General features: G+C 42.1%; 1 protein-coding gene across 1 annotated transcript in view; it reads right to left on the bottom strand.

Moving 5' to 3' along the window:
- Positions 1-26,895, bottom strand: part of PELI2 (pellino E3 ubiquitin protein ligase family member 2) — a 185,662-nt gene that overhangs the window by 145,369 nt on the left and 13,398 nt on the right. The gene's annotated exons all lie outside the window — the stretch shown is intronic.

The raw sequence follows: 26,895 nt of genomic DNA, 5'->3' as shown, positions 1-26,895 counted from the left end.
AATGGTGGTTTCCCTCCAGATGAATAGGGTATTAGGCCTTATGTTCACACTTTGACTTGAATGCAGTTAAGATCAGGAACTGCAGGCAACTCATACAATTAGCAGCCTGATCTGCATTAAACTTGGGAGGCAGACTGGCAGTTTTCATACTGTCCAAGCCAGTATATATAGAATCCTGTTCACCAGAAACAGTTATAGCATCACTGCTGCTGCTACTGCTAAGTCACTTCAGTCGTATCCGACTCTGTGCGACCCCATAGACGGCAGCCTACCAGGCTCCCCTATCCCTGGGATTCTCCAGGCAAGAACACTGGAGTGGGTTGCCCTTTCCTTTTCCAATGCGTGAAAGTGAAGTCGCTCAGTCGTGTCCAACCCCCAGCGACCCCATGGACTGCAGCCTACCAGGCTCCTCCGTCCATGGGAGTTTCCAGGCAAGAATACTGGAGTGGGGTGCCACTGCCTTACTACTCAAATCAATAAACCAAAAAATTCATTTTGAAGTCAGTCTGTCAAGTGAATTAAAGAAAATTAAGCAGGTTTACCTGCTCACATCCATAGTATGCTACTATGTCCCGTGAATCACCAAGCGGAAGACATGGCAGACAGTATTTCCCACTGACTTGGTCTAACATCCCACTCTCACGGCACATGCAGAGTCAACAATTTCCTGGACCAAGCAGTCAAGTTTGGGAACTGCGAAGGGAAGTATGCACTTACACCATGCAGCCCATTGTTACTACAAACGCAGGGGATAATGTCTTGGGGGGGAAAAGCAGAAGTTAGAAACAGCTGGATTGCATATTACAATTCCATTTTCCATTTATACACATTTTCTGATTAACACCAACTGGAAATGGACTTCACTTTACAGTCATCTTTTTACTACTATAACTACTATAATGAAGAATGAATGTTATAAACTAATATAGTTGTAAATAGAATGTTTCCTTTAATTTACTTCCTTGGTATATTAATGACAAGCCATAGTGAAGGAGGAGCTGGAAATGAGAAACTAAGAGGTCAAAGCTGTAAACACAGCTCATAGACCTTTCTCGTACCGACCCAAGGGAGGCCTAAACAAGACCTGTGCAAGACAGGAGTGTAAAAGTTCCTGGGACCCGCAGTGATTATAACAAAGTTGCAGCCACCCAGAAACCTCAGCTAATGAGGCAGGCTGGGAGTCCAGTCTCTGGGTGTCCTCTCATGGAAGAGACTGTTCACTGTTCCCCAATAATCATATTCCTTTCTATCTTTTGGTAAAATAATCATGGTCACTGACACATACATAATGCTTCCTTTGTGCTAGGCGCTGTCCTGAATGATTCTTACGTCTTAATTAACTTAATGGAATCCTCATGGTAACTCCATGCTTTAAGTTAACTGAAGCATGGTAGGTGCTTCACTTTGGAGAAGGAAATGGCAATCCACTCCAGTATTCTTGCCTGATGAATTCCGTGAACAGAGGAGCTTGGCAGGCTATAGTCCACACGGTCGCAAAGAGTCGGACATGACTGAGTGACTAAATTTCACTTTTCAGGTGCTTCACTTACCTCCACTTTAAAAACAAGAAAATAGGCACAGAGAGGTGAAGCAACTTCCCCAAAGTCTCACAGCCATTCAGTGGCAGAGCTGGCATTCTAACCAGTCCAACTGGGGGAAACCCTCTCAGCTTCCCCTGCAGGTAACTGTGGTCATGTGACTGTCTGGGACACAGGAATAGGACCATAAATGATATAGGCAACTTCTGGCTCCTCTCCTTCAGGCTAAGAGCACTTCTCCTGACTTTTCTCTTCCCTGAGGTCTGCAATACAGATGGGAGACAGGACCCTTGTACTCTGTGAGACCAGCTCCCTGAGAGTAGTAACATGAGTGGCAATGGGTTTTCGAAGGACCCTGTGGACTGTAGCAACGATGGACTGCTCCATGCTAGGCTTTTTCATGAGAGTGGGAACATCTTCTACAATTCAGCTCTATTATTTAGGTGTATTTTGGGAGTATCTTTATTAAGAGAAACTTAGCCTCCTTTTTGTTTTAGCTCAGAACATTTTTTTTTGTTTAAAAAAAAAAAAAAAAAACTTAGTAATGCATTTAATAACCTGGTTCTCAGTTTTGGTCCAGATAATAACTAGAACTTATTAAATGCTTACTTGACACTATTCTAAACACACATATTAACTCCTTTATTTTTTTTAACAAACCTATATGGCAGTGGGTGGAGGGGGGTGCTATTAACATCCTCAACCAATAGATGATAAATTGAGGCACCATGAAGCAATCAGTTGACAATTACAGAGCTGGAGTGAAAACCCAAACACTCTGATTAAGTCCCAGCAGAACAGGTATGTTTCAATGGTTGAAGCATTATCAAGTTCATGGTTAGCAAGTTCAGTCCCCTGAGAAATATACACCACTACAACACAGTTGTTCTAAAGTGGATCTGGTTAAAGTCCAAAGGGAGCACCAAGAATGGCGCACCTGGGCCAGTCAGTGAAGTGGGTGAAGGCCACTCAGTCGTGCCTGTAGCCTGCCAGGCCCCTCTGTCCATGGAATTCTCCAGGCCAGAACACTGCAGGGTTAGGGTTAGGGCAGTGGGTAGCCGTTCCCTCCTCCAGGGGATCTTCCCGACCCAGGGATTGAACCCACGTCTCCTGCATTGCGGGTGGATTCTTTACCATCTAAGCCACCAGGGAGGTCCAAGAATACTGGAATGGGTAGCCTATCACTTTCTGATCCAGGAATTGAACCGGGGTCTCCTGCATTGCAGGCGGATTCTTTACCAGCTGAGCCACCAGGGAAGCCTGGGTCAGTCAAGTATGGGCTAAAGAGACACAGGGGTAGAGAGAGAGGTCACAGGGGAGAAACATAATATACTGTAAGATTATACATACTATGCATACTTATAGCTGATTAATCAGATGAAGTTTTACTTCCCACCTGTGCATCAGTCCACAACTTTCTTCTCTAACACAACAATGTAGAGCAACTATACTGCAATAAAAATTAATTTTAAAAAATTTAATTCAGAAAAATAAGTAAAAACAAAAAGAATGATTTAAAAAATTCACCAGATGGATGGGCGAAGTGGGCAGGGAACAGGGAGAAACAGAAGGGACTCTATATGCAACAGCTCTGTGGCATTAAACCCCTAAAATTGCTCCTAGAGTGAACAGCAATGCTTCAGAGTAACACAGGGTACCGGGTGGATGAGGGCAGATGTCACTGCCAGATACTGGTCAGTAACACACTCAATTTATCCTCATTTTCACTTTTTTTTCCCTAAGCTCTGGCTGTAAACATGACAAAGGTGCTTGAAGGTCTTGTTTCCTTAAGTTTTTAACCTCCAAAAGGCAAAATCACTTAATCTCCCTAAGACTTCAGCCTTATCTGTAAAGTTCTGTCAGATTTCTCAGGATCTAGGGTTGAAGAATTGATGATTTTGAACTATGGTGTTGGAGAAGACTCTTGAGAGTCCCTTGGACTGCAAGAAGATCAAACCAGTCCACCTTAAAGGAAATCAGTCATGAATATTCATTAGAAGGACTGATGCTGAAGCTGAAACTCCAATATGCTGGCCACCTGACGTGAAGAACTGATTCACTGGAAAAGACCCTGATACTGGGAAAGGTTGAAAGTGGGAGGAGAAGGGGACGACAGAAGATGAGATGGTTGGATGGCATCACCGACTTGATGGACATGAGTTTGAGTAAGTCCAGGAGTTGGTGATGGACAGGGAAGCCTGGCGTGCTGCAGTCCACGGGGTCACAAACTGAAGGATGAAGAAAACTCGGTCTAGCCTTCCCACTGCCACCAACAGCCAACTCTTCTGTGTCTGAGACAGACTGCCACCCAGCCGCCCACTACCGGGACACAGCCATGGGGCAGCCAGCTTGTGCTGGGGCCCATACAGGTCTTCTCTACGTTACGTTACATTTAGTTTCTTTGTCGAGCTCTCCATGTCAGGTCTTCTTAAGCAACACAACTAAACCTGTCCCTTTCCTACCAGCTAGGCTTTCAGATATTTATAACTGTAGAAATAAAAGATTCTAAGGTATCTTCCAGTTCAAAATACATGTAAACAGATAGTTAAACACTTATGTATGTAAAGTATCTACTCCCAAAATTCATCAATAAATATTGCACCACTAAGTACTATGTCAGATCTACAGGCTAACCTGAAAAAATTATTTTGTGACTACTCAAAGTATTTACCAAAATGGTAAAAGAAAAAAAAACAAAAAACTAAACATAAGAGAAACAGATAATGGAATCAATGACAAGGTTATATTGGATCAATCAACACACACGGCATTTATTAAAATACATCTTGATTCTTAAACTCTGTTCAAATGAGTTTCTTTACTTTGGCTACCTGTGGAGAAATGGTTTCCCTCAAGTTGGCATTTTGGCAGTCAACGCTGAATCCTAATGCTAACTACCAGACGCCCTTGACAGTTACACAGTACTTTTTTTGCCAGGGACATAATCCCCATTATAATTCCTTCTCAAACTGTTTTGCTTTTGAGGAGATCAAAGCACTTTACCTTATTTATTCTTACACCTGCCTCGAGAAGGAAAGTAACAAGCATAACTATAGAGGTCTAAGTTATTAAAATTTCTTCTCAACAATATTGGTAATGTCTATGCCATGGATTTCTAGAAAAAGCCATCAATCTTGTCCACAATGTCACCAGGGCCAGCACAGGAAGTTATAGGAAAGCAGGAGCTGTTAAGTCTCTCCCCAACTCATCACCAAAAAAGGAAGAAGGCAGGAAAAAGAATGTATGCTTTGAACATAAAGGACATTAAATCTCCCTTAAAAATTATAAAAGTAAAACACAAAATATCTGCATTATCCTCTGAAAGATGTGTGTGTGTGTGTTCAGTTGCATCCAACTCTTTGCAACCCCATGGACTGTAGCCCACCAGGTTCCTCTGTCCATGAGATTCTCCAGGCAAGAATACTGGAGTGGGTTGCCATTCCCTCCTCCAGGGGATCTTCCCGACCCAGGGATTGAACCGTGTCTCTTGTGCCTCCTGCACTGGCAGGCAGATTCTTTACCACTAGTGCCACTTGGGAAGCAACGCCCCCTCCCCCGCCACCACCACCAAAAGATACCTGCTCTTAAACCAAGAACAAAAATAATAAAGCATCCAATATTTCAAATAGAGATCTGAACACCTTAGCCACACATGCTGCAAAGTATGAGAAGTGATAAAATCTGGAAATGAATTAAGAATACAACTCCTGGTGATCAGGTAAAAATTAATGTAGTAGAATGACTTTAAAAGATCCTTCACAACTGTATTATAGTTTTTTAAAAATGTAAAAGGTAGGCTCCCACCTCCAAGGAAACTGGAACCACTGAAACCAAATACTTGGTGATGGGATAGATTCTCTTTCCATTTCCTCACAGCAGTGTCCTCACAGACGGCTCAAGCTCCTGCAGGCAGGCAGGCGCTATTTTATAAAGCATAATCCCATGTGGCATCACACTGGGCAAGTTGTAGAAATAAAAAGGGATAAAGAATGAATTGCTACATCCAGAATATATACCCAAAGCAACGCAGAACTGTGCATAAAGAGAAAGTTAAACAGGAAAAGGCGCATTGTATACAAAGCCCTCACTTTTCAATACTTGGGGATATATACGGTTTAAAGCCTATCTAATAAGTTCACACATCTTGGCATCTAACTTCCCAGCTCTTGTTTCAGTGCTATGAATTATTACAATTCTGACTTATATGTTTTTTTCACTTTCACAGAAGGATCCGGATATACTGAGGCTAGAAAAGAAGGCGTAAGCCCTAGTATAAAGGATCTGGGTAAAATACAAGTTTCCATTTTCTGAGCGTGAGGGTGTTCACTACTAAAACAGTATGAAGAGGAGGCACTTCTCATGAAGTCCTTTCAACAGCGGGTGGGTTTGGATCTAAAGCTGCATGAAGATGCAGTGACCGAGCAGTTGCTGCTCCCACCACCTTCAGCCCAGACCCCTCGGCTCTCTCACCTGCAAATCCTTACTGAGTGCACACTTGGTACCACGTGCTGCACTAGACGCCAAGGTCACAAACATATAAGAAAAGCATTTCCACCAGGGGGTACACAGCCCAGAGAGGGACAGAGCAGCCCAGCGTGACAGTACTCTGGGACAAGATCAAATAAACAGAGGGGTCTGTGAAAAGCCCTGCAAGGCAAGAGGACCAGAGGGCACAGTATGGCATCTGGGAAAGTTTCAGGCAGCCTGGGCACCCATGCTAACTCGCAGAAGGCTGAAGTTATGTGTTAAGAATGGACACGGGCGGGGAAGGACAGGGTCTCCCAGACACCAGAGCAGGACCTGAAGAGGGGGGAAGCCCCAGAGAAGGGCAGGAGGCTGAGATCGGTACACTCAGACTGGAGGTAGCCTAGGAGGGCAGGCTGCCCGTGTGAAGGTCTCTACCCCACGCAGAGTTTACACTTCATCCTGTAGTCAGTCACACATGCACACACACGGTTTTACACAAACCCTAACAGGGTCACACAAATTGCTTTCCATTGAGAACAGACCTCTCCAGTAGATCAGCGAAGGGTGAACTAGAATAGCGGAGAAGATGAAAAAGAATCAGGAGGCAACAGACATGGCGGGGATGGGAAAGAGGAGGCAGGTGGGATGTAAGGAAGAAAATGTTTTAAAACACCCTGATGTGAGACGTGAAAGAAGGATCTAGGCTGACTTCCAGGTAAGGTCTGCATAGCCCGCAGGGCCAATTACACAGGGACTTCAGGAAAGGAGGCAGGTTGAAGAGACAGTGATCTGGGTGCTGGACTCCACATCATGACCAAAAGGTAGGACATCATCTGTACGTCCCACCTGATGCTCTTAACACTTTAAACCTCAGCCAGTCTGTCCCTGGGCTAGTTACAAACAGAATATTCAGTCTTGTACCAAATCTGATTCAGAGACAATGCCAGAAGAATGACGCTGTGGTCAACATACCGTATGGGTAATGATATTCGAGATACTCCAGCGTTCCTTCTCAACACACACCCAAACCATACACTTAAAAATACTTGCTCATCCTCCTACAACATTGCTGGCTTCTCCCTTACTTCCTAAAAGCTGGGCCAGAGTAGTTTATTAAAGGATAAGACAGCTATGAGGGTACTGTTTTAATCCAGTTGGAGATTACTATTGGGGTATTTTTGCTGATTCTAATGTCTGACAAACAGTTCACATAAAACCAGAGTTCATAAAGAGAAAAAGTAATCAACATCAAACAGAAAGTGGACATGGCATGGAAAGAGTGGGAGAGACAAATTGGGAGAGTAGCACTGAGATATATACAATACCACGTGTAAAACAAATACTAGTGGGAGGCTGCTGTATAGCATGGGCAGCTTGGCTCAATGCTCTGTGATGACCTCGGTGGGTGGGATGGGGGAGGGAGGGAGGCCTAAGAGGGAGACACCATATGCATACACATAGCTGATCCACTTTGCTGTACAGCAGAAACTAATACAACACGGTAAAGCAATTATCCTCCAATAAAAGAAAAAAAGAAAGCAACACCGTCAGCATGCCATCCTGTGCAATTTGGTGCTGGTGTAGGAATCCAGGACATCGAGTGGGAGTCAAAGAAGTAACCCGGCCCACGACAGTGACTTTGATCTCTTCTCCTTCCCTCTGCCCCAGATACAAAATGACGTGTTGCCAATAAGACTATACACTCAGTGAGATGGTACACTGTCTTTAGAAAAGTTTGGCAGTTTCTTAAAAAGTTAAACAGATACTTATCATGAGACCCAGTAATTCTACAACCCCCAAAAAACTGAAACATATGTCCATACAAAGACTTGCCAACAGCAAATGACTACAACAGCATTATTCACAATGGCCAAAAACTGGAAACAGTCCAAGGGGTCTGTCCATCAGCTGATGAATGAGCACAATGTGGTGCATCCACATAATGGGATAGCATGTGGTCATCAAAAGGAATGATATACTGATACATGCTATAACATGGATGAAGCTCAAAAGCATTATGCTGAATGAAGTAAGCCAGACACGAAGACTACATATAGTGTGATCCGATGATATCACTGCTGCTGCTGCTAAGTCACTTCAGTCGTGTCCGACTCTGTGTGACCCCATAGACGGCAGCCCACCAGGCTACCCTGTCCCTGGGATTCTCCAGGCAAGAACACTGGAGTGGGTTGCCATTTCCTTCTCCGATGCATGAAAGTGAAAAGTGAAAGTGAAGTCACTCAGTCGTATCTGACTCTTCACAACCCCATGGACCGCAGCCCACCAGGCTCCTCCATCCATGGGATTTTCCAGGCAAGAGTACTGGGTGGGGTGCCATTGCCTTCTCCAATGATATCACTAGAAAAGGCAAAATTATAGGGACAGAAAGCAGATCAGTGGTTGTTTAGAGCCAAGGGAGAGAACAGGAATTCACTACAGACTGGCATGAGGGAACACTATGGGCTAATGAAAGTGTTCTAAAACTGCACTGGGGTGATGAATGCATAGATGAGTATATAAATTACTGAACCAATGAAATACATGCTGAAACAGGTAAATGGAATGGTATATAAATTGTATATCAATAAGGCTGTAAAAAAGAAAAACAGACTGCTTGTCAACAGAAAAAAAAATATGAAGACTCTTAAGATGAATGTTCTAGCACAAGCAAAATTTATGTCAGCAGGTAAACACCAGAATTTCACAATGAGAATATGTTAGAATACTACCATCAACTTCAAAAGTTCTCCTTTGTAGTATGCATACTCCAACAACACTACTGAACTCCCCATGTTACAAGGCCCCACAACCTTCTACATGCTGTTAGTTCTCCAACGCCTCCTTCTCATCCTTCAAGCTTCCCCTGCAAACACTAACATTTTCGCCTACCATCCCAATGCACCTTACATATAACTCCAGCCCAGCACTGGGTTCACGTGGGAACTGTTTGCACATCTCTATCCTGAACAAACGTTTCTCCAGGCGGGATTCATGGACGTACTCTTGGGTGCTCTATAACATATCAAGAAGCATATTTTCTGTCTTCTTTTTCAGCAGCCCAGTTTGTTCTGCATTTAGAATCGAGACAATGCAAACTATTCCCACGTTCATCATCTAGCTCTAACAAGAAACCAGTGGGGGCAGACCTACTATGCCAATGAAGCACCTGGGTCAAGAGAAGGCCCAGTGAAATTACACTGCACCGAACGAGAACAAAGACTTCAGTCCCCGAAGGGAACTGACAGTGAGAAATAGAAGCATTAACACTTCAACCCAGAGGGATGGTGTGGGGAGGGAGGTGGGAGGGGGGTTCAGGATGGGGAACACGTGTACACCTGTGGCGGATTCATGTTGAAAATACAGTATTGTAATTAGCCTCTAATTAAAATAAATAAATTTATATTAAAAAAAACTTCAACCCTTATGAGTCAATGCAAAATTCTGTATCAAAAATGTTTGATACAAACATTTTTGCTTTTGATTTAGCAAAACAACATCATCTGTCACATTAATTTTGGTTAATTTGGATTTACACGACTTGCAAATTGGCTTTGGTCTCTAGTGGTAGAAGAGATATAAGCATAATGTCTTCATTCCTAGTAACGTGGTTGTACATACCTAAGTCAACACAGGATGCAAGATACGTTTTTCCCTTTGAAATAGAACTATGTATTACCGAAGTTAGAAACAGTGCACGAAAATATACATACGTTAATAGCAGAGTCCGCATCTTTTCCTCTCTGTAGCCCAAATGCACAGCATAGGAGAAATACTCATAAAATATGGTTCAATAAATGACAGTCTACATCATGCTACTACTCCTAAACTGCAAAAATGGGAATTGCTACTGTCTGGTAATGCCCGCAACTAATCTATTCTGAAGCTTTAAACCATGGAAGTTATTCTTTTCTCAAAGACAAAAAACTCACAGTTGTAGGAGTGGGGGTAGAGTGGGAGGAGCAGGGAGGGACAGGATGGACCTCTGCCTTCTAGTGACTATTCCGCTCTTAACCCAATGTAGAGAACACCTGTAAAACACTTCCCTGGAAACCAGGATTTATTAACCTATCACCCATCTTTTAGTCTCTTTTTAATCCCCTTCCAAGCTGCGTCCTCTATTTCATTCACTATTCTCTCTTGAACACTGGGAAAGGAGAAAGTCGGCAGAAAAGAAAGACTAGGATACGGGTGGTCTTACTCATTTTGCTCACTCAACACTCGGTCACTGTGCGGGGCACCAGACCCAGTCTTGGGGATACAGGGCAAAAATTAACAGGGGTTCAGTGAAGAACACAAACAATAAACAAGATTACAAACAGCAGGGGTAACTGGATGACAAATGTCATTCTATATTCGCCACTGTGTCTATAAATTTTACACAGAAAACAGAATGCTTAAAAGCCAAGCTGCACTACTCTATCCGCTTCTCATAGAGTTACGGGTTAGCAATTCTGTCACCATTTCGTTCACATGCAAGGTGTGATGGTCAGTATCATAAGCCAATGTGGTTAGACTATAGTTTCCACCTGTTCAATAAAATACTAACCTAGGGGTTGCTGTGAAGGTATCTTGTAAATGTAATGAAAGCCCATAACCAGGTGATTATGGTTATCCCAGCTAATCTGCATGGGACTGACTCAATGAGTTGAAAGGCCTTAACAGCAAAGCCAAGGCTTCCTTAGAAATCCTGCTTGTGACATAAAGAACAGACTTTTGGACTCCGTGGGAAAAGGAGAGGGTGGGATGATTTGAGAAAATAGCATTGAAACATATACATTATCATCTGTAAAACAGATGACCAGTGCAAGTTCAATGCATGAGGCAGGGCATGCAAGCTGGTACTCTGACAACATAGAGGGATAGGGTGGGGAGGGAGGTGGGAGCGGGGTTCAGGATGGGAGGGACACATGAATACCTACGGCCAATTCATGTTGGTGCATGGCAAAAACCATCACAATATTGTAAAGTAATTACCTTCCAACTAAAACTAATTAATTTAAAAAATCCCACCTATGGACGCAGCGTCAGCTCACCCCCCGAGAGTCCTATTCTGCCCTTTCTGATGGCCTGCTCTATGATTTCAGCCTTGCTGAGCCAGCCCACACAATCACGTAAGACAATTCCTTGCAATAAGTCTTTTAATATATCTTCTAATAGTTCTATTTCTCTAGCTGAAACCTCAGTGATACAGTAGGATTGAACTGAAAACGAAATACACTATAGATCATGAGAATCAGATTTCTCCTTGCCTAAGAAATAAGTTAGAAATAAGAGAGAAGGCTAGAATGAAATGTGTGATGTTGGACTGGAATGAGAGGGATCAGTATAGACCTATGGCTCTTAATAAACCAATGGCTCTTAATAAATATATTGTTACAGATACAAAGATACAGAAAAAATATAGATGTACATGGAAGCACAGGTTAGTGTGTATACACAGACACATGTATAAACAGGCTTCCCAAGCAGCGCTATTGGCAAAGAAACTATCTACTGATGCAGGAGACCCAAGTTCGATCCCTGGGTCTGGAAGGGGGCATGGCAGGCAACCCACTCCAGTATTCTTGCCTGGAGAATCCCATGGACAGAGGAGCCTGGTGGGCTACAGTCCACAGGGTCGCACGGAGTCAGTCGAGTGACACAGCACATACATAAATGGGTATATGTGTGTGTATATGTTTTCCTACCTCTGTCCACTGAGAGAGCAAAGAACCAATAATACCCCAGTAGCAATGAGCTCACTTAACACAGAGACCTTGGTTTCGAAATATCATTCTCCAATAGAAGGAACCAAGGCTCCTTGGAAAAATGGTTGATTCCAGCGCTGGGGCAGGAAAAACACAAGATAAGCCTGAAACATCTTGTGGTGCCAGAAAACAAAGAAGCATTTGACAAAGGCTGGGGTATATGACAAAAGGACAAGGAAGACAACCCGAAGGAGCTGCCAGTGGAGACGGAACAACTGGAGCAATAAAATGAACAGTGATACTTTCAGAGATAACCCACAAAATGCCATATCCATAACTTCATCTCGCTATGAATCATAAATACATAAAAGAAGAAGGGACAACCTTCCACAGAAGGATTCCGATTAATAAATGTAAGCAGAATGAAGAAAACACAAAATCACCACCAGGCAGACATCACAGTGCCAGTTGCTACAGGCAACACGGATGCGGGATGTTTACAGAAAACACGAAAATCAGTTTCAAAGTGTCTCCCCCCAACAAGATACTGATCCAAAAGAAAAACAGTATCAGTGCAGAGGAAAAATTATGCAGCTATCACCTTAGCCAAACGCTCAAGGTGAGACATTTCACCTTCACATACTCCTGAGAGGCTATTCTGAGTAGAGCATGTTACTTCTCGAGATAACTGCCTAGCCTCCATCTACTCATGAGAACACATTAGACCAACCCACTGAGAGTCCACAAACAGCTGACCAGTACTCATCAGAAGAGTCATGGTCATAAACACTGATGAACTGTCACACATTGGAGGAGACTAAGGAGACAGGACACCGAATGCAATGTGAGATCCTGGACTGGGTCCCAAAACGGGAGATAGGCAGCGGGGGACCATCTAGCGAAATGCACGTCCGTAACGCTGGTAGTTTAGCTTCTAGGACTGTACCAGTGTCAATTTCCTGATCTTAATTGTTGCTCCATGGTTATAAAAGTTTATAAACATTAGAGGAGGGGCAAAGAGTATTCATGAACTCTGCGCCATTTTTGTGATTTTTATGTAAGATTAAAATTATTCAAAAGAAAAAAAAAGAAGTACAGGTTAAAAAAAGAGATATAAATCCAGCCTAAATTTTTTTTTTAAGTTTTAAATATAGTGCAGTAGTCTGGATCTTTTTAATTTTAAATAGAAAGACTACATACTCCTATTTTTTTTTTTTACTAAAAATACTAATCTTTAGTGTCTTTAAAAAAAAAAGTATGCCATTGTAATCTCATGTTCTTCACTTAAAATGAAAAGAAACTACTAATATGGGGGGGAAAAAAACAAACAGAATTTTGTAAAGGACAAATGTGTATATATAATTGTGTATATTCATTCATTCACTCATTGCATCGCAAACTTCTAAGCCCCCACAATATTCCAGGCACTTGCCAGCCCTAGGGATACTACGGTGACATGGCCCTCGTGCTTCGCAGAGCTCACGTTCCACTGTGAGAGACAGACCAAAGCCAAATAAACAAATATAAAATACAAAATAGGAAGTGGTCCATAAAGATGGTCTATAAAGGACACAAATGCTGTGACAGAGACTGAGGGGGAGGAAAGGAGAAGACAGAAGCATAAGCCAGACCACCAGGGCCTTGGGAGCCACTGAGAAGTGTAGGCAGACCTAGGACAAGATCCAATTCTAGCTGGTTCTGCACGTGCTGGGTGAGTGTGCCGGGCAAAGGAGCAGGTGGGACCTGCGGATGGCCAGGAGACACGGCAGCAGCTGTCTCCTCCCGTGCTGGGACCTGTGAGCACTTGATGTCCCCCTTCACATGTTTCTGTATTTTCCCTATCTTCAATGACAAACACGTGACAGCTTCCTTAAGAAAAGGCAATTATTTGTTAAAAAGAAAAAAGAAATGAGAAGCTATGTCAATTTGCCACTGCTGAGACTGCAGATTTCTAGTAACCTTGAGATTTCCTCTAGTAACCCTTTCTTCCAAGAATAGCATTCAGGGAAATGACAGGACAGGAGATGATTTCCTTTTCGCATTTGGGAAGAAATGGCTCTAAATGAAACAGACTCCAAGAGTTAGTGGAAAAGCTCTCACTTCTAAGCACAAAGCCCCTAACTCTGACACTGGGCTGTGAGCACTGAAGGACAGTCACTGATCAGTGGAACAGATTCCGAGCGTGAGCCCCACAGGGTCTCAGCTCAGTAGGGACACAAAGACCCATCAGAGGTTATCACATTCAAGATGTGGCATGTCCCAAATTTATACCACAGATTTTTTAATGGATATTTATTGTTTATTTACTTCAAGAAAACTTCAGTTTACGAGGATGAGCAACAATGTAAAAGGCTGAACACTCAGTATGTGAAATTCTGCTCATGGGCTCACAGCTGCGTTTTATTTCAAAGGTCACTAAAGAGGGATGGGTGGGTTCAAGTCACAGTAAATTAGAGATCACTGTTCATGAAAGAACTCTCTAGAACTGGAAAAGATCAGAACACGCTGATACCGCACTGAATGGCTGCAAACAATACATTGCTCATTTGCTTAAGCCCGTGCCTTTGTACAATGCTACAAGGCACTTTCCTTGTAATAAAATACCTCAAATCCATGAATATGGCCCATGAAACAAATCACCTCCTAAGAGCTGGGAGACAAATTCCACCTCAAAACAATCTTAGCAGACAAGAGAGGAGTAGGTATGTATTTGCCAGCCCGTTCTTCATAGAAGGTCCCGAGGCAAGGGTCCTGAAGGTTCATGCGAGATTCTGGTCTAACAACATCTATGCTGCATTTAATTCTCCAGAGCTAGACACACAGGAGACATAATAACACCTGAAGAGTCTTAAACATTTTAGTTTTTGAATCATATCACTTTGTCTTAAATCGACTAAAACAAGTTACATTTTTATACAAACAATGGATGGTAACTAAACTCACTGTAGTAATCATTTTGCAAGGAATATAAGACAAGGGACTATGCTATACACCTTAAGCATACACAGTGTTGTACACCAACTATCTCAAAACTAAAAGAAAACAAAATAAACAAAAAAATAATTATACTTTTATCTCATCCATGGGAACCCCAGGTTTACAAGGAAACAGTTCAGAACTAGGCACCAGCCATCACAGCCTAACGGTCCAAGCTTTGCCGCCAGCCTCTTGGGTTCCAACCAACCAGACAAGACTACTGTTCTTTTATCACTGAATGAACACTCTCTTTGGGTGACAGGACAACTAGACAAACTACGAGAGTAATGAGGATAGAAATAAACACTCAGCTGCTGTGTCAACTTCCACGAGCTCTGGCCAGCAATCTTCCAAGCTCCCTGCATCTGCATATTCTACTGGCCTTCCTCCTTCGCCCACGGAAAAACCAGCATCTCCTGAAAAGCCAGCCCCTAACTCGTCCACAGACCCTATCAGTTCTAGCGCATGTCTATCATCAATTTTTCCCTGTCTTACGGTTGAACCAAAATTTCAAACTGAAAACACTGAGTCCTCAGCATAAAGTTAAAAACTAAAAATAATTTTAAGCCTTCAACATTCTCTTTTCCTGCTTATTCCATGGGATGGGCTTGACAAAGACCCTCCTAAAGAGTAAAGAGGGTTGGCTTCTCCTTTGTCATTGGCATCCGAGAGTGTGAAGTGGGCCTTAGGAAGCATCACTACGAACAAAGCTAGTAAAGGTGATGGAATTCCAGATGAGCTATTTCAAATCCTAAAAGATGATGCCGTTAAAGTGCTGCACTCAATATGCCAGTAAATATGGAAAACTCAGCAGTGGCCACAGGACTGGAAAAGATCAGTTTCCATTTCAATATCAAAGAAGGGCAAAGCCAAAGAATGTTCAAACTACCACACAATTGTGTGCTCATTTCACATGCTAACAAGGTAATGCTCAAAACCCTTCAAGCTAGGCTTTTTGAAGTACATGAACCGAGAACTTCCAGATGTACAAGCTAGATTTAGAAAAGGCAAAGGAACCAGAGATCAAATTCCCAACATTTGTTGGAACACAAAAAAAGCAAGAGAGTTCCAGGAAAAAAAATCTGCTTCACTGACTACGCTAAAAGTCTTTTACTGTGTGGGTCACAACAAACTGTGGAAAATATTTAAAGAGAGGGAAATACCAGATCACCTGGCCTGGCCTGCCTCCTGAGAAATCTGTACACAGGTCAAGAAGCTACAGTCAGAACTGGACATGGAACAACAGACTGGTTCCAAATGGGTAAGGAGTACGTCAAGGCTGTTTATTGTCACCCTACTTATTTAAGTTATATGCAGAGTACATCATGCGAAATGCTGGGCTGAATGAATTCCAAACTGGAATCAAGATTGCTGGGAGAAATATCAACAACCTCAGATATGCAGATGACACCACTCTTACCACAGAAAGCAAAGAGGAATTAAAGAGCCTCTTGATTAAAGTGAAAGAGGAGAGTGAAAAAGCTGGCTTAAAACTCAACATTCAAAAAACTAAGATCATGGCATCCAGTCCCATCACTTCATGGCAAATAGATGGGGGAAAAAAATGAAAACAATGACAGACTTTATTTTCTTGGAATCCAAAATCACTGCAGACAGTGACTGCAGACATGAAATTAAAAGACATTTGCTTCTTGGAAAAAAAGTTATTACCAATTAGATAGCATATTAAAAAGCAGAGACATCACTTTGCTGACAAAGGTCCGTATAGCCAAAGCTATACTGGTTTTTCCAGCAGTCATGTACAGATGTGAGAGTTGGACTATGGAGGCTGAGCACCAAAGAATTCATGCTTTTGAACTGTTGTGCTGGAGAAGATGCTTGAGAGTCCCTTGGACGGCAAGAAGATCAAACCAGTCAATCCTAAAGGAAATCAACCCTGAATATTCATTGGAAGGACTGATGCTGAAGCTCCAATACTTTTCCCACCTGATGCTGGGAAAGACTGAAGACGGGAGGAGAAGGGGACAACAGAGGATGAGATGGTTGGATAACATCACTGACTCAATGGACATGGGTTTGAGCAGACTCCAGGAGATGGTGAAGGACAGGGAAGCCTGGTGTCCTGCAGTTCACGGGGTCACAGAGTCAGACACAATTTAGCAACCGAACAAAAACAAAGAAGGTTGGGATCTCGCTGAGGGCTGTGTGGCCTCTGCACATAACCCTTTAAAGTAACATTTTACCCAGAAACTCAAAAGTAGCTTCTTCCCAAAGAAAGAGTCATTTTTAAAGATTTGCTTAAAATTAATATCCTTTTCTTTTTAGCCTTCACAGTAAAAGTTAAATACAAATTAAGGATCCATTACTGTTGTATTGACTCTAGCTTTTGCTACTTTAAAAAAGTTCAAATAATTTGCACCTAACAAGAATATATTCAAATGATTCATTTTAAGCAACCACTAGTACCATGGGGTCGTGAAGAGTCAGACACAACCGAGCGACTTCACTTTTGACTTTTCACTTTCATGCACTGCAGAAGGAAACGGCAACCCACTCCAGTGTTCTTGCCTGGAGAATCCCAGGGATGGCAGAGCCTTGGTGGGCTGCCGTCTATGGGGTCGCACAGAGTCGGACATGACTGAAAGCGACTTAGCAGCAGCAGCAGTACCATTTAAAATCATTTCAAATAGGTATCTGGGATTGGAAAGAGTTTGTTTTTATTTGGGGGGAAGAGGTTGTTATTACCTATTCTTTACAAATCCTAAAGATATTAATGGGAAAGATGCATCGGTTCTGTAAAATTACAAACTTTTCAGATATAAGTACAATCAACTTAGATCTGTAGGTGGAAGAGACACCTGCTCTGAACGACACGCTTGACGCGCAACTCAGTCATAACCAACAGGGCTGCATCTTTGTTTCACAGATGTGCACTGAGATTTCAACAAGGAAGAAATGAGAGAAGGGGGAAGGAAGAAAAGATTCTTTTTCAGACAATTACTCATTTCTGATGAAAGCAAATTTAAGCAGCAGTGATATGCCTCACCAATAACAAGCTTCAAATACTGAAATCCTACCTCTCCTTTTTAATAGGGAAGCTGGTGGGCACCACCCTCTCCAAAGACAGGAGCTTGATTTACCAACTAGAAAGCTGGCTAATCAAATGGGAGGAGTGCGTGATGTGATTATTGCCAGGGCTTCTCCTGGCTCCAGCTTTTCTGTTTTTCATCTGTGCTAGGGGAGTCTCCCTGGTTACCAGAATTATATTTTTAGAAACTTAACTTTAAATTTAAAAAAAAAAAAAAAAACTTGCAACATGGAAGAACCACGACAACAAGGCAAGCAGAAACCCAAAAACAGGCATAAGTGTAAAAGGCCCTTGGGCACTTGACCCAGAAGTCAATCTAAGATTTAAAACACAGATCAAAATACAAAGGAACTCCAAGGAAAGGAAAAGCAGGAAAGTAAACAATGGGAAGAGGAGGAACAGAGCTGGAAAAAGGAATTGGTTTAAGAAACGATAATACAGCGATAAACCAAAAACTACATTTTACTCTGCTTAAACTCAACTGCATACACAAAACACAGACTACTAGTTTTCATTACAGTTTCATAACCAGTCTAAGACAATTAAATCTTGAAACCACCAGATACAGAGGAAACCCAGCATTTTTCAGTCCCACTCTGTTCAACCTCACAAGCCCTGCCTCGCTCTCTGCCCCTCCCCCGGCCAGCACCACACCACGGCCAAGGACTGGGTAGGTTATGCCCCGTGATGCAGGGTATCTGAGAAGCCAGGCCTACAGTTAGGTAATTAAGGACTCTGTGGCTTATCCAATGAGTCCACCTTCACCCAGCTGTCCCTGCAACTGTGTTGCCTACATCCTGAAAATCCCTTCAGCTCCCGGCGGCCGGACCAGCTTGAATCCCTTGTAACCCCCATCCTTTCCCACAGCCTCCCTACATGTTTATCAATTTTGTCAGCAGGAAAGAAGAGAAAGCCAGGCTGGGAAAAGGCACCTGAGAAAACAAACACAGCAACAACACAGGAGAAATAATTGTTTCAACATGAACTGAGTATTTCCATAATCACGCTATCGAGAATTCAAACAAGTTGTGTGCATGTACAATAGACATAACTAGATTGACAAGATATTGAAAACAATTCACTCCCCGTATCTTTTTGTTATGCCACAAATCAAGTACAGTTGGGAACAAAATGAATACTGTTTTAACTTGATGGATCAAATCTTTACAACTTTAATACTTCATCATTGTTCACAGATCTCTGACAATGACTCCACTTTTTCTTAAATGTGCCAAATAGATCATTTTATGACGTTTCCAAAGTCAGAACTTTACAAATTCTAATTTGTAAATACCCTATTATACAATATTTCTGTAAAATAGTTGCCATTTCCGTCTTTTTCTGTAGACAAATAATAATTCATGAATATTTTTCAGTCTTTGAAAGACAAAAAAAAAAAAAAACCCTCAGAACCACCTGTACTTTGATTTGATTTTAAAGTTATAGGGAATTTCAAAGAGAAGATAAGCTCAAATTCTGAAAGTTGCTTTGCTAATTCCACGGTAGAACTAAAACTCTGAACAGAAGATGCTTTGTGTAAAATACACAGTTTGTTTGGGCTTTCAGTACTTTCCGCTAACTATGTGTACAATTTCCAAAGAACGCTCCTGAACTTACTTTTACCTACTCATGAAAAATGACTACTCTAAACAAAAACAGCCAGTTCATGGAGAAAGTAATTTTCTGAGCATTGTGATGCTCTGATGAGCCCAGAACAGACACAGGCTGCTGGGTCAGAGGGGCAGGCGGTATCCTTTGGAAGCCTTGAGAGCAGAGAGCAGAGCTCAGGGAGCACCCTCCCCCAGCAGACACTGCCCAAGGGAAGCAAACATCCTGGGGCCCCCCAGAATCCAGAGAGGTAAGGAAGTGATGGTCAGAGAGGAACTGCGGCCCAGAGCAGATCCGCTGGCCCTCACTTCAAATTGAAATGTCTGTAATCGGGTAACATTGCTACAAGAATAATCCAATCATCCCTCTAACAGGTTTCTGAACTCTTCTGCAAAAATGAATCTGTGTTTACTTCCCTAAATAAAGCATCTTGGCAACTTAAACTCGGAACAGTTTAAGATCTTAAATCCAAACCACCAGCCTCAAATCTGATCACATGGACAACTGTGATTTTTAAACAACTGATGGAAAAGTTAAAGGAAGGTGAGTAGCGGTTTTTCACACACAAACAATCCTGCTAAATACATACCCCGGGAAGGTAAACAAGCACAAAACCATCTTTTCTACATGTGTACATCATCTTCAGTGGAAGAATCAATCCTAACATGCCAAGATCACAATATTCTGGAGGTGACAAGGAGACGGCGGACCTGGGGAAAAGTGTGCTATCTTGGCCACAGAACAGGATCCAGTGGTTCCCTAAGTTTCAGGCAGCTTAGGTTTTCATTCTTTTCCTCCACGTTAATCCAGGTACAAAGCAATTACTTGTTACACAGCTCAAACTGCTCTTTTTTCCCTTATTACTAAGTCCAATGACTGAAAAGAAATTTCTCAAACTTCATCTGAGAAAACCATCTTATTATGCACAGTCAACAGCCTCTCCCAAGGAAAGAAAAGTTACGGTAGGATTCTTTGGCTAATGAAAGCCATAAATCACCTTCTGGAAGAGGTTATAGCCCCCATCTTAGGCTCCCGGCTATAAACCTGATGCCTGCATCTCCCCTGCAGTAAGTAGTAGATGAAAATTAGTTTTCACTGGGTGGGGGAAATTCTCTTTGTTATCACCCAACCAAACCTTCCCAGCAGATGTAGGACCAGCCCCACAAAACCATCTTCACCTTTATTCACAGGGTAGGGAAGCGCAAATGGGCTTTTCAAGGGGGAGCTGGAACACAGACTAACTACACTGGCGGGCTCTTCACAGGAGACTCCTAGAGGAAGTTGCCAAAGGCAAACTGCCAAGGTCTCCCTGGAAAGGAATGATCTCAGAGGGCACACCTATGAAAAGAGGGGGAGGAGGGGAGGAAAGGGAAGAGAAAAAGAAAGAGTAGAAGAAAGACGGGCATTCAACTTCAGAGTGAGACCACTGGCAGGCATCCCATACAAATGCCACGCTTTATCCATCAATTAAAAACACTTAGCACTCAATAAGTTACATCAGAGGATGTCACAATCACCAAGGTCAGTGAGCTGGAGTACTCAATTATTATTTTTATTCTTGTTTCAACAAAAGGCATCCCTCTAACTGAACAGCCCTGGAGAATGATCTATCACATATGATATCTCGAGCTTTCCTTGCTGGTCCCAGTCCTTCTCAGTTGAAACCTAGATTTAATCTCATCTTCAACAACCCAACAGATTAAGTGAAACCACCAGTTTAAAAGGTTAAAAATATAATCCGGCAGTTAGTAATGATGCTTCTAAATTATATGCTCTACAGAAGCAAATGTGTTTATTTTGTTGCCACATGATCTAAATCCAGAACCTAAGGGTTCTGATCAAAGAAGCTGAGGACCTCAACACTCCACCCCACCTCCTGGGAGATGCTGGAAAACCCAAATATGCAGAATGTAAGAGCACCCATGAAGCCCTTGGCCAACAGAAATGCCGTCCCTATAGTCAGGTCTTTATAGAGAGCTCAGTTACCTTTAACATTTTTTTATTTCAAAAATCTAACTTACAAAATGTTTGAGAAGCACTGCAGAGGACTCCCTTGAGTTCCAGTTTTCTGCCTTTTAAATTTACAGTGTATTCAATGATTGCTAATGTTAAGAAGGATCAACAAGGCAAGCCTAACTCATCAAAGACAGACTCAAGCAGACTCATTGGATTTGGAATAGCATCATCATGAACTGGTTTTTTTTTTTCATCTTCTACAAATCTTAAATGTCCTCATCACAAGGAAAAAAAATGTAACTATGTATAGTGATGAACGTGAACTAGATTTACCACAGTGATCATTTCACAGTATATACAAATATCAAATCATCCTGTTGTACAACAGAAACGACTAATGTTATACAGGTCAGTTAGATATCACTTTTTAAAAATTTCCTCTACAGGGACTTCTGCTTAATCATCAGTTAATGTAAAACTTCAATGGTCCTTAAGTATGCCACTCCTGAAGCATTCTATTTCACTGAGCTCTGTACTGTATAAGACTGAGGTTACACGGTTAAAATTACTTAATAAGCAGAAAATGCAGCATATTGTTAGTCGTTTTTTAACCCAGTTACTTCTGGTACAGAAGTGACAAGAGTTCCAGCCTTTGAAATATATCCTATCAGAAAAATAAAGGCTGTTTTCAACTTAATAATAGTGACCATGTATAGCTAATATATTTATAACACAAAGCCAAAAATGTCAGCTCTTGGAGAAACTGCACTTGAAACAGACCTTCAGTAATAAACTGACTCATCAACCAGCATTTCACCAAAAACCACTGAGCTACCGTCTGTAAACATCATTTCTCATTCTGAGAAAACATGTGCAATTTTTAGATCATAGTTTTATTGAGAGCAGGTGCCAAATAATAGAGCAGAAAGAAAATAAACAAGGCAAAAATAATAAGCCAAATACCATAAAACAGTCTCTTGTTCTAACCCAATCAAAACTAAATGAACACATTCATTAAGCCACTTTATAGAACCACAATTCACAAATCATACGGACTGCAGCTTACTGCCAAAGATGTGTGCACACGCTGAGCAGCAGACCATTTCCTTTCTCCTTGCTAGGAAGTCATGAGTCAGCACACTGCTCACAGAGCCAGGCTTGTGTACGTTTGATACTTAGAATATAGCTCAGGGGTTGCAGAGGTACCACAAAAAAGGTTCTTCATACAGATAATAATAATAATGTATACCGCCAAGCTGCTCTCCAATGGGTAGGTAATTTTTAAAAAATATCACCGCATTTCCCTTTTTATTTGTTATAAATCTCACGAATAACCTGAATTTTAGACATTTCATTATCTATTATGGTCCTGCTAAGAACTGGAGTTGGAATGGAGAAAGCAGACAAATATTCATTGGAGAATTGTAACTTCTAAACAGCAGGCAGGATGGGAAACTGGAGTGGGACAGGGGCAGAATAAAAGAAAACCAGGGAAGAAAGATGGCTTGTACCCCCTGCTATACACAACTCTCCCAGCAAAAGAAACGGAGTTTAATGACAAGATTGCTGGTTCCTCGTGATAATGATTTTTTTTTTAATAAACAAAGGAAAGGAATGAAAAAATAAACTCAAGTTGATTTCCAGAGCACCCCAGCTGTCTTGCTTCAAATATATAACGAGCTGTAACCAGCGTGGCAGAATGGAGGAAAAGTCAACAAACAGCAAGGATGTTTGCAGGCACATGAAAAAAGAATACACTGGGCAATTGGCTGGACAGCAAACACTATACATGTAAGTATAAAGCTCTCTAAAAATCAAAAGAAAGGAGTTGGAATGGAGGAGATACAGAGTGAGAAAACACACCAATCCAACCAGCATGCAAACACAAAAACCAGCTGTGATAAATATCAGTAAAGAAATAATGGAAAGAATATTTATCTGTGACTTCAGAGTGGAAAGATAAGAAACCAGAGCAACTAATTTTAAGTGAAAAAAAAAAAAAGATTTATCACCATCGAAATGTGTTTGGTTGGATCTGTTGACTTTTCTCAGGAGATTTTTAATACTACATTTAAAACTGAAAGCTGAAATTCCTGTCAGCTTCAGACCATATCTGTGCACTCAGTGACTTTAACCCCTTATCTTTACGTGTAAAAGGAAAATTTTAAACCCACCATCATTTCAGGGCTAAACAATTGCTAACAAGTGCTCACCATGTTCATGTACTGAAGAACGCTTCAATTTACCTTGGAAGATGCAAACAGGAGAATACTTTTAGAAAGCTAATTAAAGAAACATAAATGCATGAAATACCTACTGAAAAGTAAATAATCATCCTTAAAAGCTGGATCAGGGAGCGAAGAAATGGGAAAGGAGACCATCCACGTTAAAGCTCACATTTCCAGAGCCACACTTTCTCACCCATATGCTTGACTGATCCACCAAGTGCCAGGTTGTAGCACAACGCTGGAACTGAGTGCAGAAAAGGGAGCCTCCAGCCCTACCCTGTCCAGGATTCATAAGGAAGGACATTTACAAGCCACAGAGAGCTCTTGAGAAATAACTGCTCTAGCCTGGAGGAAAAGGGAGGAGGAGTCAGGAAGGGCCTCTTGCTGGAGATAACAGCTGAGTTCAGTCTTAGCAGGTGAGCAGGATGCAGCAAGGAGAGAGAACCATGTGTGTGAAAGCAATTGAGAAAAGAGGAGAAAGAAAGTTCTACGAACATATAGTTAGTTAGAAGTTAGTGTTAGTCACTCAGTCGTGTCTGACTTTGCAATCCGATGGACTGCAGCCCGCCAGGCTCCTCTGTCCATGAATTTCTCCAGGCAAGAACACTGGAGTGGGTTGCCATTTCCTTCTCCATGAACACATAATGGGGGGCAAAATGGGGCTCAGAGAGTAGGCCCCAAGGCAAAGAAGTATGTTATCTTGGGTTTGACTGGATGTTTCTCGTGTAGAATTCAGTATTCTTCAAAGGGTCCTTTTCTCTAAGTACCTAAAAAAAGTATTTTCAGAAATCATGCCTTTAGCATACACAGTAACCTTTCAGAGATCTTTTAAAGTCTTCAAACAGTGGCTAGAATAACCCTGAATAATTCTCCTCCTCCCACATATTCTGTTAGAACAGAGACCTTAGAAATCACATGGCAATTCTGATTCTGCAAACCGCCCCCCCCACAAAAAAGCAGAATTTGTGTTAGATAATCTTTAAAAATGTATATACATTTGGCTTACTTTAAATGTCTTTCTAACATTAATTAAATTCTCTTAAAATCAGGGTCAGTTAACTAACATTTCAAAAAACAGCCTATAAACCATGTATAAAATGAAGTACATAAAAGATTTTTGTGCAGAGACAATTTTACAAGTGAATGTGCAAAAAGTGAAAATAACATTAGCATCATGGATGATTTGTCTTCCTTCTTCCAAAACTGTCATTAATATTCTCTATACAATATTTTTAACATACAGCTTTCTAAAACTAATTCCATATTACCTGAATATAAATGGTCTGCCTCAAAAAAAAAATCCATTTACAAATTTATCAGTGGAGAAAAACTAAATGATTAGTAGTAATGATTAGTGTTAACCTCTAAAAGTTACAAGAATTGGACACAAACTTAAAACTGGTTTAACCCCTGGAGAAATTGGGGTGAAATAAGTACACAGGCAAAATCGAACAGTATGTGATTTATGGTAACCTAACATGGTGAGTGGTCAAGTGGATTTTTAAAAAACACAATTAGATCAGAGAAAGATGCATTTCAGCTGAGAGTAAAGGGCCACAGGAGAACCTATCTGCTGAGGGAGGGCAAGCTCTATTGTCTGAATCTAATCTGAACAGAGGCAACAGGAAAAACAGGGGCAGGCATCCTCTGACCCTTTCATGGCCCTGAAGGAGAGGAACACAAAGGGAGTGTAAGAGGACAAGCCGTCATACTGTGAGGAGGGGCCGGCTCCCCGCAGAGCTGTCGCGCATACCATTGTGTACCCCAGCCTGGCTGGTCCAGAGGGGAATTGCCCGCCTTTCTACTGTCATAATCACAACTTCAGAATCTAATGCCAAACATGAAGCATTCCACCCTTCAGATCGTAAACAAAAGGTATTACCAATAATGACATAAGATGTACAGGTTTTGAGAAGCCCAATATGGGCAAGCCTTAGAATCTGAGACCCGGATTCAACTTCCTGAGCTTCCAATCCTTTACTGTTAATAACTGTGCAGGATCCTAGGTGAAGCTCAATCTCCAGGCATCTCTGCTTCCCCATTTCTCCAATAGAGGTGGTGACATCACCTCCTCTGAGGGCCCAGGAAACTCAGCACCACCTGGCTGGCGGCAGGGATTGGGGCTCCCTAACAGGCATCACACACTGTGCAAGGGACCTGGAGTGCTGCCTCCTGCAGTCAGTAGATGGTACAGCAGCTGAGAGACGGCAGGAAAGGGAAAGCCCTGCTGGGACCCCCATGCTCCCTACAGAAAGAAAAGCCACTCCACGCAGCCGCCCCTGAAGATAGGGTGAAGGGGAGAACTTCTCCTCCTCCAGAGGATCCCGTCGGAGCTCAAGAAGCCAGCAGGCTCACCACCCTGGCTGCACTTTCCCAGCATACTCAGAGGAGCAGTGCTATTTCTTATCCAACATGGAGGCTGTATGCTTAATCATCAGGGACAGCATTTCTCAACTAGTAAACCCAAAACAGGAGCTTTGACAGTCATGGGAGGTGAAGGTGGTGGGTAGAAGGAGGGCACACAAATTATTAAGGTAATGAAGATTTGTGTCTTTTCTCTCCCCTCTGGGGAAAACATGAGTTGTGCTATTGTTTAATATTTAAAACAGTAGTACCTGGGCAGACAACTGTTGTAAGACAATAATTCAATCGAAGGGCATTCTAGTGTGTCAACCACTCAAGTTTCGCCCTTGTGTAGTTTATTACATTATCAGAACCTCCTGATTTAATTACTTCCCTGCAGAGCGTCCAAGTCTCTGCTTTTCACCCATACAACATCTAACATTGCTTATCAAGAGGCTATATTTGTCCTTCAGTATTTTACCATCTGATATCTTAGGATGTCTATTTGTTAAGGGTATTTTTTTAGAAATCCTGGGTCATGTGCACCTCACATCTGTAACGGAAAAGGCTTAACTGCCCTCACAGGAAGGTTGAAACTGAACAGCATAAAGCCACACCAGCTACCAGAAGGGTCTAAGTCAATAGTTTCATCAAAGTCTTCACTGGCATCTGGTCTAAGTTAACACACTTAGAATAAGCAATTAAAAGGCACCACCCCTTTCCTGGCCTACTGTTGGCCCTGTGCTTTTCAGATTAGCTAAACCAGTGTTAGGAGAAGGCAATGGCAACCCACTCCAGTACTCTTGCCTGGAAAATCCCATGGACGGAGGAGCCTGGTAGGCTGCAGTCCATGGGGTCGCACAGAGTCGGACACGACTCAAGCAACTTTGCAGCAAACCAGTGCTGCTGCTGTAACAAGTTGTACTGAGGACCGTCAGGTAGGCAATGGAGGGAGTGGGGAGGTTCTTCCCCTTAATCAATACTAACAGGAAGATCAAGAGACAGAAAAGGAAAAAAAAATCAATACACAGGGACGTGAGAAT

This window comes from Budorcas taxicolor, chromosome 10, assembly GCF_023091745.1.
Source record: "Budorcas taxicolor isolate Tak-1 chromosome 10, Takin1.1, whole genome shotgun sequence".
NCBI lineage: Eukaryota > Metazoa > Chordata > Mammalia > Artiodactyla > Bovidae > Budorcas > Budorcas taxicolor.
Note: the sequence above shows the minus strand (reverse complement) of the source record. Positions and strands in the feature narration are given on the sequence as shown.